The sequence below is a fragment of the Pteropus alecto genome, unplaced genomic scaffold, assembly GCF_000325575.1.
Source record: "Pteropus alecto unplaced genomic scaffold, ASM32557v1 scaffold25, whole genome shotgun sequence".
In the NCBI taxonomy this organism is placed as follows: Eukaryota; Metazoa; Chordata; class Mammalia; order Chiroptera; family Pteropodidae; genus Pteropus; species Pteropus alecto.
The window spans coordinates 7,567,488-7,589,628 of record NW_006441955.1 but is presented as its reverse complement, the minus strand read 5'-3'; positions in this window follow the sequence as shown (position 1 = coordinate 7,589,628).

The window sequence follows — 22,141 nt, the reverse complement described above, 5'->3', positions numbered from 1 at the left end:
ATCTTTGGTATCAAGCCTAGAACATTTCACTCTACAGATAATTACATAAATATTTGCATATATTTTATTCCAGTGCTTCATCAGTTTTTAAAAATTGTACAAATAATGCACAAATGTAATTTTATCGTAAAAGTTTAAATATTTATGATAACAATCACTGAAATGTGCCTTCATTTCCTTGGTTATCTCATTCAGTCTCATGACTTCAATGTAATTTAAAGACTCCCAAATTTAGATGTCCATTTCTGACCCGTTCCCTGAATTCCAGTGTCACATATCCACCTATATCTCTACCTAGATATCTAATAAGTATCTGAAATTTAACAGACCCCAAACTAAGCCCTGATTTCCCCTTCATAACCTGCTCCTCTCACCATCTCCTTCATCTCAGTTAACAGCAAATCCACCTTTCTGATTGCTTGTAATAAAGTCCTCAGAGTCGTGCTGACTCTCTTTCTCTTGCAGACCTCACTACTCCTCATCCAACTAGTCAATAAGTCCTGTCAGCTCTATTTTCAAAATATATCCAGAAACTAACTACCTTACACTACCTGCCCTGCCACCACCCTAGTCCCAAACACTATCATCTCTCTTTTCTGTATTTGCAGTAGCCTCCTATATGGTTTCCCTTTGTGTTAATTCTCCATGTAGTAACCCCGTAGTAATCCTGTTAAAGTAAACTGAGATCATGTCTGTCCTTGGCTTAAAACCTTCCAACGGCTTACTCCCTCATTCAGAGGAAGCACCACAGACCTCGAAAGGCCTAGAAGGCCGGGCAAGTTATGCCTTATCTTCCTGATCTCTCTAGACAGCCCCAAGGAACAGTGTCTAAGCCAGCATATTGAACATGCTATGCCCACTCCCTCCTCAGGCCTCTGTGCTCACTGGTCCCTCTGCCTAGAAATAAAGTCCCCTATCCACATGGCTCTCTCCCTCACCTCTTTCATGTCTTTATTCAAATGTCACTTTCTCAGTGAAGACTGCCCTCCTTATCCTTTTTTTTCTGCTTTATTTTCTTCTGCAGCATTTTTCACCATTTAACAAATGATATATTTTACTGTTTTTTTTGTTTATGGTTTCTGTGCCCCCACTAAAATGTAAGCTTCATGAAGGCTTTTAGCATTGCTGTTCACTACTGTATCCCCAGCATCAAGAATAGTGCCTGGCACATGGCAGGTACTCAGTAATTGTTCGTTGAATGAATAATTAATTTATGGTAAACTCTCTTTTATTATCACTCTCAAAGTCAGTCCTTTCCCCACTCCTCAGAGGTAACTAACAGTAAAAGAAGAAAGCAAATTGCAGAACATTATATACAAGCAATCCTTAATGTAAAAAGAAAAAAAGTAAATGTGAAAAGTTATTGAAGAACACGTAGCAAACTAAGATGCTGTTATTCCATCTGGAACTTATTTCTCTGTGAAGCGTTGGGATGGGGGGTGGATACGTTTTTTTCCCAAGTGACTAACCAATTGTGCTATATTATTAAAAACTATACACTAATTTCCCACTGATATTTTATGCCATTTTCAACATGTATTACATCTGTCTCTACTCGGGCCAGGTTCCTGGACTATCTATAGCTGTAACACACAATTTTTAAATTATAGCTTTATAGCAGACTCGCCTATTTATTAGGGTTAGTCATCTCTTATTACTCTTTTTCAAAATGTCCCTGGCTATTTTCATGAGTTTGTTCTCTCAGATATCTTTTGGAATTAACTTGTTAGGTTAAAGAATTAGAATTTTAATTGGAATTTCATTAAATTTACAGATTAATTTGTGGAGAATTGACATATTTATAACATTAAGTCTTTCCATCTTGGAACATGGCAAGTCTTCCAATAATTCATGTCTTTTATGGCCCAGATGTAGTCATTTTGTCCTCTGTAGGTTTAGTACATTTCTTATTAACTCAATTTTTTTTTATTATTTCTTGCATATAGAACAGCTATTCATTTTTGTGTATTTTTATTGTAAGCCAATGTCGTGTTATTAGAGCTATGTTGTTATTGCTGTGTCTGTTTGGTTTTCTAGATAGACAATCATCATCTTGAAATAATGGTAATTTTGTCATCCCCTTGCTTAACTTAAATTTCCCAAAATTCAGAGCTTGAGGTGGCACCTTATATATAAGTGATTTGGTAAAAAGTTTAAGAAATATAGTCCCATGTAACAGCTCTTTTATGTTAGGGAGCAAAGCAGAGAAAGATATCAAAGGATTGAGTGGGTCATGGCTAGAGGTTATTAGTTGTTTGATCCCACAAGACTGATTGAATGAGGACCATTATCCATGATAATGAGAGACAAGAATTTATCCATGTCTATCTACCTTTAAAATTTCACCCCACAGGGTATTAACTTTACCTCACTTCTAGGTTTTGCATGTGTAGGCAATGAGTATAGTTCCAGCACATTCCATGCCTTAGGATACAGAGAGAAGATCCAGGAAAGGACAGGTACATGGTGCAGGTCTGAAGTGAGGCTCTGTCAAATTACACCAGCAATAGTCAATTTAAGACTACACAGAACAGTGCTTACTTGAGTAAGAGATAAATGAAGCCCAGGGGATCTGAAGTGATGTATAAGAGATGTCTGATATAGTCCACCCTTTGTACCTAAGATCCTCTAGTGCTGTCCATCATATTTGACTCCCTTACTACAATATGGAGCCAAATACTACTCTTACCTTATCTCTGAGAGAGGAGAAATGGAAGTCCAATTCTTCATAGAGTCATTTTCAAAGAGGTAGCCAGCTGTAATCTGTGCAAGGCTTTATAAAAGGGTTAATAAAACAAGGTCTAGTCCCTGTTGCTCCAGCCACATTGAGGATGCTACCCAGGGGATTCTCTGACCTGTCTTTTGTGATACTTTCTCAGCAATTCTGTTGAACAAACAAGGAAGTGCGAGGAAACTAACACTGATGGGGTAACCCTTGACAAATGCGGGAGAAGAACTGGCAGATAAACACTCCCATCTTTAATTCCTTGGTGGACAATATTGATGTCCATTATAAATTGTTCTTCAGAGGGTCTCTTGCAGGATCAAGTCACAGTTGCCTACACTAGGGTCCAGCTTGATTAAAAACCATTAGATTGATTTTCCCTCCTTCTGCTCTATAATTCCCATTGCTCTCCACCCTTTTAATTCTTCTCCAGATAAACTATCTACAAGCAATCCTTGTCTCAGTTTCTACTTTTTGGGAAAACCTAAGCTACCCAGTATCCCTGTACATCATCTCTGACCTATTATCCAATAGTCCTCGAAAATTCTAGATATTTATTTCCCAATACCCTGTTTTCAGGCAAATGGCACATGAATATGAACAAATCAGCAGAATGTTTGCCTTATATTCTTGCTGTGATATTGTAAGAACTTTCATCAAAAGGGCCCAGTCTTTTCTTCTATCAATGGGAGTCGGTCCTATGAACAGTCTTAGATCTGGAGACTAGATGAAGAATCATGATTTTTCATGACAGCAGATAAAATCATATTTTGCTTTCTAGTCTCTTTTTTTCTCATCACACAACTTGAGCATCGCTCTACTCTGTTGTCTATCTATTTCACCATTAAGAATTCCATGTTGCGTTAGCAATTGCCACAGATCCCTGCAAGCCAAAATATCCTAATTTACTACCTCATGCTTAATTACTATTTTTGTAATTATGTCCACCTTGTCTCTGATGGTCAAATATTGTTTCCAGGCCTCTACTGTTTCAGCAGCATCTCCCATGTCCACCCTGGCCTACACTAGTCGCCAGTGAATTTCTCAAAGATGCCAATTACCTTTGCACTAGTACATATTGACTTAGTAAGGAGAGTACCCTCTGGGCCCTCCTTGGGAACAGTTAGGTGGTGGAATTTCTGTTCTCACCTAATAAATCCATTTTAATATTCTCGCTTCTCTTATATTCTGACCAATTTCTCTATACTATGCCAAAGGAATTCTTGCATCTCCGTCTCATTCACTAGAGTCCTTTGTCATTCCAAGCTAGAGAATTGAGACCAGCTACAGATATTCTTGTAAGAATATTGTATCTGAAGTCAATAAATTCTCACCTATCTATTCTTATAGTCTACCTCCTTAGGCCCTACACCTCAAGATCCTCTCCTATACATGCTCCCTGGTTCCCATGAATGTTGGTCACACGAAGCTCTTTCCTGGAGCAGGAGCTGTAATTTCCCACTGGAGCTGTACTGAGACTTGACTTTGGTTATCAGTCTAGAGGCAACGAGGGATGGCAAAGTGGATCTTAAGGACAAGCATCATATTGAGAGGTATTTGTCTCCAGTGATATCTTAGGTTGTGTTCTTCCAGAAGCTGATCTTGAGCCAAAGAAATGGGGGAAGCAGGATAGGAAAGGAGAAGTCAAGCAAATGTGCAATTTCAGTTGAAGTCCCAGATTCGTTTGTTCACAGATATTAATAGCAGTTTTACTCATAGCAATCAAAATCTGGAAATAATCTAAATGCCCATTAATAGGTGAACAGATCAACAAATTGTGATGTACTCATATAATGGGATATTACTTCACAATAAAAGTGAAAAAAATGCTGGTACATACAACAGCATGGTTGAATGTCAAGAGCATGCTGAGAACAAGAAGTCAAGAGACACAAGACTTAACATACCATATTAATCCACTTATATGGAATCTACAATAGGCAAAAGTAATCTATAATGACTGAGAGCAGATAAGTTGTGACCCTAGGCTGGTATTAGTGATAGTAGTGGTAGTGATAGGGCACAAGGATATTTTTTGAGTGATAATGGTGGTATATACATGGATTGCATACATTTATTATAACTTACTAAACTCTACATTTAAAAGGAGAACACTTAATTATATGAAAATTAATTTGTTCTTTTTTTCTTGGCTTCATAAATAGAAGCTTAGATCATCTGAGACCCTTATTATATAATGTAAGCCATTAGTGCTATAAATTAGTGCTAAAAACTTCTTTATCTGTATTTCACAAATTTTGATATGTTGTGTTTCATTTTCATTCAGTTCAAAATAGTTTCTAATTTCACTTCTGATTTCATCTTGCATTTATGTGTCATTCAGAAATGTATTTTTAAATTTCCAAATATTTGGAAATTTTTCATGTATCTTCTTGACATTCATTTCTAGTTTAAATTCCTTGTGGTCAAATAACATATGTATGATTAAATTTATTGAGATTTGATATATAGCTCAGAATATGATTTATCTTGTTGTAGAATTTGCGTTCTGCTGTTGGGGTGGAGTGTCCAATAAATTTTATTCGGGTCAAGTGGGTTGGAAGTGTTCAAGTTTTTCATATCTGTGATTTTGTATCTATTTGTTCTATCAGTTGCCGAGAGTGAAGTTTTGAAATTCTCAACTGCAACTGTGGATTTTTATGTTTCTACTTTCAATTGTCTGCTTTTGTTTCATATATTTTGAAGCTCTGTTACATACATGCCTTTTTTTTTTTTTTTGATTGGTATTTCTTCTTAATAAATTAGTATTCTTTTTTTCTGAAATCTACTTGGCCAGATATTAATATAATCACTCCAGTATCCTTTGTTTGGTATAAACATGGCAAATATTTTCCACCCTTTTACTTTTAGAATATCTATGTATTTGTGTTAAAAAGTAAGTTTCTTGTAGACAGCAAAGACTTGGGTCTTACTTTTTTATTGTGTAATAATCACCTGCTTTTAATTGGGATTTTAGGCCACTTAAATTTAATATGATTACCAATCGAGTGAGCTTAAGTGATCATCTTGCTATTTATTTTCTATTTGTCCTTTCTGTTCTTTATTCCTTTATATCCTCTTTTCTGCCTTTTAGATTGAATACTTTGTTTTATTTTTCTCCACTATTGGCTTAGTCTCTTTGCTTTTTATTTTTTAGTGGTTGTTTTAGCATTTACAACATACTTCTCTAACTTATTACAGTCCAACTTCAAATTATATTATGCCACATAATGTACTGTATAAGAACTATACAATAGTATACCTCAATTTCCCCCTCCTATGCTATGTGGTAGTATTGTCAAACGTTATACTTCTACCTAAACTCTAAACTCCACAATTTAATGTTATTATTTTTGTTTTAGAAAGTTAATTTTTTTAAAGAGATTATTACAATGGGGAAAAAATGCCATATATTTACCATTTGTGGGGCTCATTCCTTTGTTTACATCTGAATCTCCAACTGGTAACATTTTCCTTTTGCCTGAAGAATTTTTTTTTTTAGCATAACTCTAAATGCAGATCTGCTGGAAATGAATTTCATACTGTTTGGTTGGTTTGAATTTTTTATACACTATCCTTAATGTTGAAAGGTATTTTCTTTGTTCTGTCCTGATGTTCCGTTTTGTTTTTCTCTATGTATTTCATTTTGGGCAATTTTGATTGTTAGATCTTCCAGTTAAGTTATATTTGAGTCTTATTTTTATTTCTTGCATCTTTATTTCCATCTCGTTTATGTTTTTTGCTGTCTTCTTGAATATATGGAACATATGTTTTACCATTCTTGCCTACTAGCTTCATCATCCCTGTCATTTAAGGGTCTGTTTCTATTGATCATTTTTTCCCTTGATTATGGTCTATATTATCCAGCTCCTATTAATACCTGTAAATTTTATCTTGAATGACAGACAGTGTGATTTTACATTGCTGGGTGTTGAGTTCTGTAATATTCCTATTTATAGTGTTGGATTTTGTTCTGGCATGCAGTTAAATTATTTGGAATCAATGGAATCCTTTTAATGTTTGCTTTTAAGCTTTGTTAAGGCATATCCAGAGGAGTTTTGTGTCTAGAGTTAGTTTAGCCTCACTATTATGGTGATTTGTGATACTCCTCTTACAACTTGACCCGATGTCCTAACTATTTCAATCTTCCCACTCTGATTGGTTGCCACACACGCTATTTCAGCCCTCTGTACAGTTTTTTCCAGGCCTTGGGTAATTTTCTTTCATAAATGCATAGAATAGTATTCAGCCAAAAATTTGAAAGATCCCTCTTGCAGATCTCTGGAGCTCTCTCTGTGTGTACTCCTTCGATCCAGAATTACATCCCTCAAATTTTAGCTGCCTTTGCCTGCCAATCTCTGATCTACTTGAACTTTCACTACCTGAATGGCAACTCTAGGCAGTAAGCTGGACAATCTGAGGACTTGGCTATGGTCCAATGTCTGAAAAACATTTTTTTTTTTTTTACATTTATTTTTTCCTAGGTTTCAAGTTGTATAAAGTAAATATGTTTTTTGTTTTTACATTATGTTCTGGAAAAGGAGACCATTTGCACATAAGTTATACTCCAAAAGTGTTTATTTAAAAAGAAAAATAACATTTCTGTAAATTAATCAGATTTGGGGTATTTGCTAGTGGCAGATACTTGTTGAGAATTTTTTTCCCTTTAATTATGGTTTAGATTTCCACTTTGACTCCAGAACTTATGCATGTTAAAAAAAAAAACTGTAAGTAATACTTAGTGGCTTATTATATTTTTATTCAACTAATTGTCAGTAGGAAAATAAATTTAAGGGCAAGTCTGATGAGTTTTGTTTTGGATTAATTTTTGAAGTTTTCTGCTTAATGTCAGGTAGAGATATTTAGAAATCAGTTGGGTCTATGACTTCTGGTGTTCAAGAGAGTTCTGAACTGCACATAGAAATGTAGGAAGTATTAATGAAGAGTCGGAGGTGGAAGCAGTAAATATGAATAGCTTGTTAAGGAGAATCAGAGAAGAGAGTGCATTCTATCCAAAGACATTGATGAGCAGAAAGCAGAGGAAAAAGACTTACAAGGAGTATAACCCAGAAAAGTATTGTTAGAACTAAATTCAATGCCAGTTTTCTCAAAAACAAACAAACAAACAAACAAACAAATGAAACCTTGTGAGGTAAACTGTTTCATAACCATTTATTGTCATTCTTTTCTCTCCTCCTATTCTTTCTCTTCTCTCCAGCAGGAAGCAAATATTCAGCCCTAAGAGACTGAGAATTAGATGCCTGTGCTTAGTGAGATATTGTCTGAGATTATGTCTAAGGGCCCTTCTGAATCTAATTGACGATGAAAAATTGTTAAAACACAGATTTTACAATAAAATAGCAATAAAAACTAATCAGAAAACTTTGAGAGGTGCTCTGCCACACACACTGTCAAGGCCAAAATAGCTGTTCAATATTTTTTTTCCATGGTTGTCATAAAGAAATTCTTGGAAAATATTGCAAACTGGCTTGGGGCTTTTCACTTATATAACTCATATTTCTATTTCATTTCTCTCCATCTGAGGTTGAATAACTCTGAGGTTAGAATTGTATTGCTCTTTATGTGGTAAGATGATTTAGTTTTTGAAATTATGCTTCTACTCAAGGCTTTGGCAGCTGGTGAGTTCTACCCTTCCTTGAATAATGAATCCACAAAAAGGAACTGGATTGGTCCTTGGTTTAATCACAACTCTTCCCAGTCGATGCCATTTTATATAAAGGTGTTAACCCCCAAACAAAGCATAAGTCAGTCTCCTTTGAAAGACTATAATTGAAAGGTTTAGAATTTTACAGGCAGAACAAGTTATTTCTTTAAAAATATTCTTTATTGGCAGCAGAAGGAGATAGTCATTTAGGGAATAGAAGAGATGGTGAGTTAACATTTGTTGATTTGACTAGGTGTTTAAAGTATGGTTTTCATTCCTTACCGCCCACTGAAGTAAGACATATTATTCCCATTTTTTTTACAAGAGAAAATGCCTCTAGGGAGGTAATAACTTGCTCAAGGTCATCAAGCTAGTATATTGTGATTTGTCTGGTCTGGTTCTTAAGCCCTTTTTCTTTCTATATGTCACACTGCCTCCGTAGTGTAAGGACACGATTTCTGCCATGTTCTCTTTAAGATGTCAGAAAGCTCACTTCATTCTGGAGAGTTTAGAAATGACAACGGTAGTACAGAAATGAACCTTCAGCACCACACTTAATATGATATTTGTTTTTACTACTGAAGTACATACACGTATAGAACAAAGTAATCTGGTTTACTATATGGGCAAAAAAACATGTACTTGGAAAATAGCACTGGGTTTGGTCTCAAAACACTTGGGCTCCAATTCTGGATCTGCCATTTGTTATGTATCTTTGAACAAGGTAGTTTACTGTCCTAAGCCTCAGTTTTATCATTGGAAGAATGGAGTAATAATGCCCATCTCACAGTGTTTCTGTAGAAACCTCATTATGCATCTAGCTTTAGCAATGTCCCAGAAGCTCAAAGAGGCAACTCTTGCTAGTATTTCTATGTTTGGAGTCCATAAACAGTTCATGAAAAAAATACTTTACGGGAAGCATAGATCATAGCCCATTTGAGTAGTCTGAAATTTCATCACCGATCCAACAGGTCATGGCAAGTAAATGGAGTAAGGTGTGAAGGCATACATGACAGACAAAAATGACAAATAGTGAAAGAGGAGATTCAAGAAGGGTGATGTGGGTAAAGTCTGGCATCATTTCTGTTCTGAAAGGAAAGCGTGGCCTGCAGCAGTTCCCACATGTGTAGGAAGAGGTAGGCTGGGGAATATATGGGAATCTGATGAAGCAGAAGGATTAAACAATATTTTCAATGTAAGAGTCATCATTCTAGCTTAAATAAGCTCTAAAATAAATATTCTTACTTTTTCCCTCTCATCCTTTCTGAGAAATTAAAACCTAGTGAAATAAAGGGATCTGGATTAAAGGAGCTATGGTTGTCAACTTGAAGGGTTTCTACCTCTAAACTGTCAGCAATCTGGAGCCCTGTTGGACAGTATTGAGGAGGGGTTCATAGTATTTGAGCAAGGCTTTGGAAAGTTTGGCTTGGCCATGAGGTAGAGGATGAAATTGAGGAAGTGCAAGCTGAAGGATCAGTTAGGAGGATGATGCAATAATAGCCCAGGTGAAAGATGACGTGATCTGAACTGGGGTGCCAGTCATGGGACTAAGCAGCAGGGATGGATTTGGGAAACACTATCGAGAGAGACTAATATGCTGAGATAAAAACTGGCTAGGGAGTTAGAGAGAAGAGGTGAAGATGATTTTGAAATATTTAAGCAGAGAGACTGAAAAGCTAGAGGGGAAATTAACTGAGATAGATCTCGCTATAGAGGAGTTAGATTTCAGGGCTAACATTGGTCCTGAGTGATTTTGAAATCTGTTCTAGTACTAGAGGAGTTGGAATTTAGCTGTGGAACTTGGCCAATTAATAGAGAAAAGATGAGCCAATCTCATTTAATCAAGAAAATGCCGTCAGAATAGAAAAAGATAATCTGTGGGTTGAGCTGCTAAAAGTTGGATGAGATAATACATAAAAACTTCCAAGTGCTATGTAAAGGAAGGAGAGATGAAAAAATAACAATAGTAATAATAATAGCTAAATTTTCTGTGCACTATATACCAGAAACTGTTCTACATGTTCTATAAGCAACATCTATGAAGTAGGTACTATTAGTATCTACATTTTATAGAAGAGACACTTGAGGCACAGAGTTGGGAATAAGTTTCCCAAGGTCATATGTCTAGTGAATTATATTTGTATTTCAAACCAGGAAACCTGACTCCAAAGCCTTTGCTCTTAATTGTTATGTGACTGTCTTGCCTAGAGTACATCACATATAACTGGGTAGGTGAACATTTAATAGAATTAATATGCATATGAAAATGTTTTATTAACAATAAACATCATATATTTAAGTTACTATTCTTTCTATTTTATTAATGAGGATGCTGAGGATCACAGAGGATAAACATATTTCCATAGATTACGTGGTTAGTAAATGGTCGGTTTAGGACTTTGGCCACTCCAAAAGCTATTGTTCTTTACTAATTAGTGCTGTTTTTCAGTAAAGCCTGTTTGAGTGTATGGGTTTGATCTCACAGAGGGAAGCATTCATTCAGCAAACATTAAATGGGTGTCCACTAGGCACTGATTTGGACACTGGGAATCAGTGACATAAGGGATGGCATTAAGAAGGTCACAGGCTAGTTTGGGAAACAGACAAGAGGGAAAGAAAAAAAGAGACAAAGAAAAAAAAGGAAAAGCACAGGCTAGTTTGGGAAACAGACAAGAGGGAAAGATAAAAAGAGACGAAGAAAAAAAAGAAAACTAAGAAGGATGGAAAGGAGGGAGGGAGGGAGGAAGGAAGGAAGGAAGGAGGGAAGGAAAGGAAAGGAAAATAATTCCACATGTTGAATACTCTGAGCATGGAGAAGAGAGGACTAAGCAGTTTGTATTTTATTCAATTCATTACATACATAATTCGTGGTGGACTACATACTCCACCACGTCTAAGAACTGTGTTAAGAGTTGGGGAAACAAATAAATAAGACAGAATCCATGTGCTCAAGATTATCCCCGAAAGGTGGTAGCATTGCAGAAATTTGTTCATATTTAAACAAATATCTAGTCATTCCGTATAAAAAAACTTAAATCTCATTTTGCTGCTAGGTCATTTTATACAGAAATTGGGAACTCTAATCTTTGCTTATGCTTATTATAACATGTCTTTTCCTCTACATGTGCCTAGAGACCCAAGTATCACGTAAAGTCTTTTAATTTAAATAAGTAGTGATGGATAAAGGTAATATACTGAAGAAATGCTAAAGTGAATGTGGGTAAGAAAATGATACTTCAAAAGTGGTTTCATCTAATATGAGAATTGAGCTTTAGCCAGTTTTCACACCTCAGCACCTTGACCGTATTGTATTTCTAGAAGGTAGAGAATATTAAATATTGTTAATGATTGATTGCATCTCAACTTTCAAGTGTTACATCAAACAGATCCTTAAAAGGGAGATTTTTATTCTCTTAAAGCCATCAACAGAACTTTTTGATTATTAAAAACTAATGTCTTAGATTTACTACATTTAATCCAAATTTGATCCAAGAGCGAAATTCCTTTTTGGCAGCATCATCAATAATTTACCATGTCATAGGCTTTCCTTTCTGGGGGACAAAATGTTAGCTAAGGGAGTTCTGGCTGACACATTATAAAATAAAGCTGGCAAATGGGTTGTATGGGACTTTGCCAATTCTATGCCCATCTGAAGATTCCCAAGTGAATGAGTATGGCTTTCCTTTACAGCTGCCTTCTGAGGCCTGGCGTGTACCATTGAACCCCCAGAATGACCTAGAACTGTGGAAATGTACACCTGGAATGAATATTAGTAAGTCATCTAGCTTACCCACTCTCCTAAATCAGGAATTCTTTTATTTCAAAACACCCCTGATAGAGGTTCACCCAGGTTCAAATGAACTAAGTATATTTAAAAGTTACACCATTATTGGTTAGCTCTAAATGCTAAATGGCTGAGACATCTCTCTCAGACACTTCTACCCAATGGCTCTCATTTTTTTTTCCTCTGAGGCTATAATAAACCCAGCCTCCTCTTTAGCACACAGCCTTGCAGATATTTGAAGAGTTTACTCTTAACCTTCCTAATATTAGAAAAATATTCCAGGTCCTCAGCTAAATCGATTACTCTTTTCTGGACTTTCTCTAATTTATTGGAATCCTTTATAAATTGTGAAGCACAAACCAATATTCATGTTTTCAGTCAGTTTCAACACATTGCCCATCAGTTAAATGTCCAGTGATGGTGAATATGATTTACACCATCTGCCACCTCCAGTCAATAACGTGCTAGTGGCTGCCTGGAAAACTATGTTGAAGAAGATTCTAACGTTATCTCTAGTTCTAATGTTATCTGGGTTCAAATGTCATCTGGGTTCAAATGTCTAGTTCTAATGTTAACTGGGCTCTGCAATGTTAGCCGTGAGTACATGAGGGGGAGTAGCAATAGTTTTGCCACGTTTGATACCTTAGATTTAAGGATCCACTGAATGAACATCTCTCTGTTTTCACATGGAACAAAAGCTAAGGAGTCTTGTCACTTGTGTTTTCTTAAGTTCTTTTAAGGCTGGAGTATTCTATTACTCTGTGAAAATTTATTATATTTAGTTCCATGTATCTCTGACATTTAAATATTAGAAGCCAGCAGTGACCAAACTATAAATATTCTGGCATGTAAAAAATCACATTTTGGTCATAAGAGGCTCATTCAAATATTCTTTTGAAATTGGTGAATGTCTCCGAAGAAAACAATGATAACATCGAAGATAATTATGCTTACATAATAAAAATAATGATAAAAATAAGGGGCATTTTATTGTGTTTTGCAGTTTCCAAATCACTCTTAGATACATTCTTTCCTTTGCTCTCTACCACATCCTTGGTGAGATTATTTCTATTTTAAAGCTGAGAAGACAATTTCAAACCAGTTAAATAACACGCCAAAGAACATTTGAACAGTATGGCATAGTGAATCCAGATTTTTAACTGTAACATCTGAAACTTTCCCCACACAGGGGCTTTGGAGACATTAGTTCTTATTTATCTTTGCCAGCTCTACTGCCTTGCAGGTTTATCTCTACCTATGGCTACAGCTCCTTTCAAGCATACCCTCTCCCATGACTAAAGCTCCTGCCATGTTCCAGTAATGGCCCTCTTGTTTGCCAATTAAGAACTTAGAGGTAGTTTTGGTAACTTACTGCCTCTGAGTTCTGAATAGGTACAGGAGAGAGGGCCTGGCAGAGCTATAGCAAATGACTATTGCTAGACCCTGAGTCTTTCACCATCCCATGTTGGTTCCCTTAACCCCAACCTTAACTTTAAGTAAAGCTTTCATTAAACCCTCTTCAATTATCACTTTAAGTATGTCTTCCATTTTCCTGCCAAGGCCCTGACTGACACCACTGACCCCAGGGCAAAAAACATCTCTTCTGCCTTTCTCTGTTTCACAAGTCAAACTTGGGTCTGACTGGCATTAAGACTAGATATTAAACAGAGGCTGCCTCATTCTTTGATAAGAGCAGTTGCCAAGGCACAACCCATCATTTTTTCCTGGGACTAGTCCTTTAAGAAAGATAACTTCCCAAATTCAGGATTAAATAGAAGCTTGGAGAGTTCTCTAAATTTAGGATTATCATGATAAATTTGCTCGTTTGATACTCAGCCAAGTTTGACTTATCAATCTATTTTATTTGTATTAAAATAGAGCCTCCTATTTTCTCTGTGTTCCTGGTAAAATAAGATGAGTTTTAGTTATATAGTTCATCATCTAGGTAGGTGTGTGTGTGTGTGTGTGTGTGTCTGTGTGTGTGTGTGTCTGTGTGTGTGTGTGTCTATGTATTTCTCAAGAAATAAAGCTTATGATGTGAAATCAGCCATTTAAGATGTTTAATGAATCTTAATAGCATAAATGAAAAGTCACTCAATCTTTTATAGCAATTAAACTTTACATAGAATGTAATTCCATGTCTTTTTGAGGTGTTCATGAATTTCATCCTGAGCTTTCTAAGCACCAGACTATGAGAGCTAGAATGCTTTTTTATGTTTTCTGTTTTTTAAAACAAATGTATTAGCTTTTCTTTCATAAGTTATTATTAACATATGTGTGGTATGTCTCAGACTTATATGTAGAAATATATATCACTCAAAAAATTTTTTTAAATCTTTAAGAGGGAATTTAAGGCTTTCTAAAGTGTTAAAAAGATTGGACAATAGCTGAAAATCCAGGAATGTCCCAGAACATCAGGAGAATCACCCCGCCCCCTTCCCCAGAGCTGCTGTTTTTGTCACACTCAAAAAGTAGGGAATTAAAGGGATAGCTGCTGAAACTATTGAGTTCAAGAACATACCTCAATAGCTGCGATCCAAGATTCAGAAAACCAGATTAGGAAGCTCCCATTACCGTCATTCTAACTGCTCTTGACTTCCATATATTTGGCGACTTGGCAATGGAACACTGAATCTGTTCACTGCTTTAATTGTCTTTTACTTTCTTATATACATGTAGGTAAGCTAAAATTAGTCCCTCTAAACTTTTCTTAATTCCACAGGATCTGATAATTACAATTTAAAAGGGCCCTGATCTTTAGAGAAACACAACTATATATGTGTGTGTGTATATATGTGTATATAAAGGTAACTATATATGTGTGTGTGTGTGTGTGTATACACACATAAATATAGTAATGTATAGTTAAGTTATAGAGAGAGAGAAATATTAGAGATATGTATGTGTATGTTGGGAAAGGGGTGGAGAAAGTAAGGGAAGTAAGATATGTTAAGGAATTTTTCACTATATCCTGCAATGGGAAGCGTTGCTTTGTTTAAAGTGGCGGTTAGATCTGGAAGATCATGTTAGCTGTTATGTAGAGAGTTATACTAGGGGGCTGTACCAAAGGCTAGGAGACAAATTAGGAGGCTGTTGCAACAATCCAGGCAAGAAATGAACCTAGGAACTGGCAGAAAGAACGTACCTAGTTTTCCCCAGATAATTTAAGGTCTCAAGATGTCAAAACATCATTCTTCCTTGGAATCTTCCCCTCTCTGTCTTAATACTCTTGCTGGTGCCACTCACTCTAGGCAGTGATTTCATGACTCTTTAGAATCAGCTGGGAATATTCTCCAGGGGCCCTTCTTAGCTATTTAGTCTTCCACAGTAACTCCCCGTTTTTCAATAGATTTTCATTTTCCTCTTTTGCAGCCCCCTCTCACCTCACCAGTTATTACTTGACCTTTCATCTTCTGAGCCTGACTAGTATGAAGACAGCTTCCTTGGAATTTTTAGCTGACAGACGTGATCTAAAGTTCCCTGCTGTTGCCTTAAAATAAAAAAGGATCAGAACACAAAATCTTCCCTACTCTTTAAGAGAATAATGATAAAATAAGTGTTAGAAGAGGTGGTAATGGGAAGACCATACTGACTCCTGGTTTCCATCTTTACACACTCATAGTGTCTCTTGATGAGAAATCCTAGAAGACATAGAATTTTGTATTAAAAATTTCAAATTTAAGTATATGTTTGTTTGTTTTTTAATTTGAGAGGCCATGTGGACCAAGTCGCATGTGGCCAGAATTTCTGCAAGGAAGGACTAGAACATTCAATTTTGCAATGTCATTGCTTGTAAAGGAAGGACAGTAGTTATAAATTTTTGAGATAGGAATAACTAGGCTTGTTAGAAACCTGAGTTTGGAATTTTATTCTACCATTTGGTAGGGTATGTGGGATAATAATCCACATATCACAAGGTTTTTCATAAAATAAATAAAAAAATATGAAGCCAATTTGGCTTCTATACATAGCACTTGATTAACATTAACTTTGTCAAGGTTACCAGTGATGTTCATGATATGAAATTCAAGCATCTTTATGTTTTCATCTTATTCAACTGTTCAGCAGTATCTAACACAGCTGATCATTCACCTTTTCTAGAACACTCTCCCTTCTAAGCTTCTACTGTTGGTTTCCTCTCCTCTGTGTCTTCTCAGTCTCTTTTGCCAGTTTCTCTTTTTTTTTTTTTGATGAAAGTGTTGGGATCTTAGTTCTTGGTCTAAGCTGACTAACTCTTCTTTCTCTATACTCCCTTCAAAGTGACCTCACTCTGCATTTCCATTAGCATGTTATATAGACATCTCAAACTTAACATGCATATACCAGATATTTATCGGTTGATTATAAACCTTGAATTTGCTCTCATGTTCTCCTGGTATTGCTGGGGCTGGAAGCCTGCAAACAACAATTCCCAGAATCCCAAACTTGCTAACTTTGCCAAGTTCTGCCAATAAAAGATATTACATGGAGATGAGAAAGAAGAAGAAACTAAAAGCCAGTGAGCTTCTGGAAGCTCCTCTGGCAAGGATAACTCTGATGTTTTCTGCTCCGTGGCAGCTGCCATGATTCTAACAATTTCTATGGTGGCAGTTTAAGCAGCTTCAGTAATAGAGGTTGCTGCAGCATTAGAGAGAGCAATGAAGGCTCTTGCCTAGCAGCAGGAGTTGGTGGTTTCAGCACTATCAGTGGTTAAGTGTGGCCCATGAGTTCTAGTCCAATGGTGGCAGAAGCTTCCTGAACACTATGTAATCTCTCATTTCCCTTTTGTTTTCCAATTCTTTCAACACCTTTATCAGGGCTGATTTATCCATTAGTCACAGCAGGCACAGTGCCTCGGGCCCACAATAGTTTTAGGGCCTTAGAAATGTTTTAATTTTCATTTTAATCAGAAGGAAAAAAAATGAATGGAGGAAGTGGCCCATGAAAACAAAAGTGCCTAATGCCACAAAAGATGTAATGCAGCCCTGACCTTTGTGACTGTTTCCCAGGAACAAATTCCTCTTTGGGTGAAATATCTAATAGTTTCTGCTTTTCTTATCTGACACTGGCTGAGTCAATACCCCAAACAGAACTCTTGATTCCTGCCTCTAAAGCTCTTATTCGTCATACTTCTCTATCTCAGGGAATGATGCCATCATCCACCACTAACTCACGTCAGAGACCTGGCCATTATCCTTGAACCTGGCTTCCTCTTCAGCCCCCACCTCTAAAATGTCACCAGATTTTATCTGCTCAACAGACACAATATATTTCGACTCTGTCCAACGGTCTCTGCTTGTACTGGTACCAGCTGGTCTATCCAAGCCACCACTGGGGCTTCCTTCTTGGCCTTGAAAACCAGACCCCAGGAGCATGCCCCACAGTCCCTGTGTTGTCTAGCCCCCACCTTTTCCTCAGCCTCCTTTGGTGCTGCTCTACCTCCCCGCTGCTTGCTTACTGTGCCCAACGTGGTAGATAATTGCATTAACGGCCTCACTTTTTCGTGACTCCCTGTTGCCATGTCCTTTGCTAATGGCTTCCCACACAAACTCTGAGCTCATGTTCTTTACATCTTTAGGCAGATGTTACCTCATAGGTAACTTGACCTAAAATTGCCTCACCTCTCCAACACCTCCTATTACACCTTCGGAGACATTACAAACCTGGTTTCAAAGGTTGGCTCCATATTTTGTAGTTCTGTGACCTCTTACCTCCAAGTTCTGTTTTCCTCATATGTAAAATGGGAATAATAATTACTTTATAGCAATATTGTGAGAATATAGCGGAATAAAATAGATAATGTTGATCTTTGATAAATCCTCAGTCATGATAACTTTTCTTTACCAATATGTTATCAACAATATTTTTAAACTGACTTTTGTTTTTGATTTAAGAGTATACCTATTTACCAAGCATAGTAAATAAAACAAAATAACAGCTTTGAGGAATAAAAACATCTGTGTAACTCTGCTTCAGCAAGTGTTTTGTAATTACTCTCAGCACTGAGAATCGTGGGGTGCACTCCTTTCAAATGTCTTGATATTAAATACAGGTCTGTGCCTGGGTATGTAGTATACTGGGGACCCATGAGACAAATAATGTTGAATTCCTCACATGAGTGTGTTTTATGAGTGTTTTCCTGAGGATCAGAGTAGAGGCATTTATGGCTGTAGAAAAAGAGACTTTTCAAGAGTCATTTCACGGGACAGGAGACACCAAATGGTTATAAAAAGAAAGGCACCTCTCCATAGTACTTTTTTTTGTTAAGCAGTGCTACTAAGAACTTGGCATCACTGCCCCTCTTCTTCCTCAGGTCATCTTCATTGTGTTTTCCTGAGGATCAGAGTAGAGGCATTTATGGCTGTAGAAAAAGAGACTTTTCAAGAGTCATTTCACGGGACAGGAGACACCAAATGGTTATAAAAAGAAAGGCACCTCTCCATAGTACTTTTTTTGTTAAGCAGTGCTACTAAGAACTTGGCATCACTGCCCCTCTTCTTCCTCAGGTCATCTTCATTTTCTTTTTCCCTAAGGAATGGAGAGATATAAAAAACAGGTGAGGTTTGATTGCGACTGCTTCTGCTACTGAAAGATTCCGCTCTTTAAAACCAAAGAATTTAAAAGGGGATAAAAACTCCCTACAAAGGATTTTTTCCTCTGGACAGCCCTATCATTTATGACACTCAGGGCTCAGCCCTTGGCTGCCATTAGCACTGAGAAAACTATTGAACTTGTTTCCCTGTATTTTGTATTTCTGAACACTACAGCTGCCTCTTGGATTTGTGCTTCAACAGACAGAACAAACAAAGAAGTTCATGCTTTGAAAGGAACAGAATCACATTCTAAAGGCGAAATCAAAGTGAAAAGCAAATTTGAGTTCAGGGATTCTCCCCTCCGGCACCCTAGAACAGGTGTGGTTACCTCCAAGATAGAAATGCCAAGTCCATTCTTTTTTCAAGAGAGCAATTTTCTTTAACAACTCTGAGTTGACCTCTTGCTACACTTCATACTTTTTTAGCAACTGGGATGAGGATTCCATTTATATTATAAAATTAGTGAGTTCTCTATTCACCTATCACTGTCACTATTCACCTGTCACCCCAAAAATGAGAAAAGGAACATCCGAGAAAGTCATAGAAAAACACCGGCTCCCAAGTTTTATTTTCTGGAACACTTGACGCACAAGTAATTAATAAGTGTTCTGAGAAAAAGGATTTTGTGGTCAAGTAAGATTGGGAAATGCTACTTTAGTTAAGGCTAAACAAATCCCTTTTCTGCAGAACTTCTTGGAATTTTTATCTGCTAATGTGCATTGTGAATCCCCAAGACTAAGATATGGTATGTAAAAGTTTTGATAAGAACACTATTCTTATCTTCTGGGAATAAAATGGGAAAACAGAAATAAATAAATAAATAAAATTCCTGTCTTCAAGACATCATTGCCTAATGAGGAGACAATCCTACAAACAGACTATTAAAATCAAGTGATTAAGGTACAATGATTAAGGTAAAGACAGAGAGGACTGTAGAGGACCAGTAAGAGAAAACTAAGTAGGAAGAGCCAGTGCTTCCTGGAGGAGGTGGCCTTGGCATTGAACCTTCATAAATGAGTGGTATCATTCCAATTTCTTTACCTTAGTCTACCATTTCTGACCATTTACGTAAAATAAACAATACTTACCTCCAATAAAGTACGTAGCTTTTCTACTTTGGTATTTATGTATGCTTGCCTTTTGGTGTCTTTGGCAGCTAGATAGATCTAGATCCAAATCTCAGCTATGCCTCTTACTACCTCTGTGATCTTGAGCAAGTACCTTAACCTCATGCATTTTTTCAGGATTGTCATAAGAATTAGAGATCATATAACTAAAGCACTAACAAAGTGCCTGAAACATAATAGTTTCAATTAATTAGACTATTATTATTCGTAAGTCTTAAGATTGGAATAGATTTACAGATATCTAATCTAAGCATTCACTGAATATATACTAATCTCGTTCTATGTTTATATTACGGATTCTGTTTGAAACTCTGCTGAAGTTCAATTGTGTTTGATAAGCTCTCAGACTCTGAAAGACATAGTGCTACATCTGGGACACATACAAAATGAATTAACCACAGATCTTGTCCTGGATCAAAAGTGTCCAGTGTAATGCTAGGAGTGGGGTGAAGTTTGAGAAAGTAAGAGCATAACAATAATCACAATAGATGTGGAAGTCAATAGGCACTAAATAAAAGATACAGATAAGACACCATGGGAAAGAATGTCACTTCCCTTTGGTAAATGAAGAAAAACTTCCAGAAAGAAGTGACATTTAATCATGGCTTTAGTATATGACTCAGATATGGATATAAGAGTATAGCAAAAAAAGAAACCCAGAAGAAAACAAAAGAAGCAAAGTAATATTTTGTCATTTTGGCTAAGTAATGAACTACTGTGGGTGATAAATAGAATATGAAACCAGAAAGTTAAATTGATAACAGATTACAAAAGGCTAGACTGTTCACTCTTCATGCTTGTCAATATGTCATATTAGACAGTTCCATAAAACACAACATCCTTTAAATGCACAGCTGTCAACTAGAAAAGAAAATCTATAAGAGCCCTAAAACTCTGCAGATTAGCCAGTAAATTCATAAACTGACCTGTTACTAACAAAGGTTTTGACTTTTATGTGCCTAAGTAAACAATGAATAAGACATTAAGTCTGGAGTGTGGGGGATAAAAGGTTGCATACCTGATATCTACCTACAAAGTAAGAGCCTTCTAAGGGCTTTGAAAACAAAGTATAGGGCTTAAAGAAATCTATCTACTGTTATAAGAATTTATAAATAAAATCTTTTTGTCAACCTGGATAAAAAAATGGAATTGCCATCTCTGATGATTTGTTACCAAAGACTTGTTACACTTGAACTTGAAATTTGAATTAATATTACATGATCTGGAAAACTGCAAGCTGATAAATTAACAGAAAAGTAAGTCCAAACAGTTATTATGTTTGTAGCTCCAGGAAGCAGAAAGCACAAAATCATTCTGGCAGGACATATTGTCAAATAAGGTTACAAAATGTTCTTCAAGCTAAAACCCACTGAAGATTAGCTTACAAAGGAAAATTACATAATTCATGAAGGAACGATCATTAGGGAGAGGTAGAAGATCAATAAACAATGAAAGTAGACCTCCAAGAACTTCAGATAACAGAAACTATGAAATAAGTATATTTAAAATGATTACAGACATTAAAAAAAAAAGAAACCACATACATGAGAAGAGTAAGACATTAAAAAGACACATCTGAGAAAGAATATATAAATGAAAGATAGTCATTGATATTAAAATCAATATATAGTATAAATAGTAGCCTAGAATAAGCTGAAGAAACATTAATGAACTGGAAAATAGGCCTGAAGAAATCACCAAGAGAGATAAACATTAAAAAATTTTAAGATATACAGAAGATAGAATTCAAAATAATCGCACAAACAGAAATGGCAGGGGAAGTAATACTTGAAAGATGATAGCTAAAATTTTTCCATTTTTTTATTAACTTCACTTACCACAATGACTACAATTCAATTCACCATCATCTTTCACCAAGATTATTTCAATAGTCTCCTACCTAAGCTTCCTGCTTCTGCCCTTGCCCCTAGAGTTGGTCTCAACATCTGAACCTTAAAACATAAGTCATTTTATAGCATGTCAATCCTCTGCTGAAATCCTTCTGATGGGAAATCCTATCCCATTAATGATAGAAGTACTTACAATGGCCAGTACAGCCCTTTGAGGTGTGCCCTGCTAACTCTCTGTCTTATTCACTTTGTTCCAGCCATACTACTTCCTTGCTATTCCTTGAAAATTTTCATCATGTTTTCACCTCGGAATTTTTGATCTTGCAGTTTCCTCTGGTTGAAAGCTCTTCCCGCAGATATCTGCATAGGTCCTTCCTTCACCTCCTCCAGATCTTTGCACAAATATCACCTTGTGTGT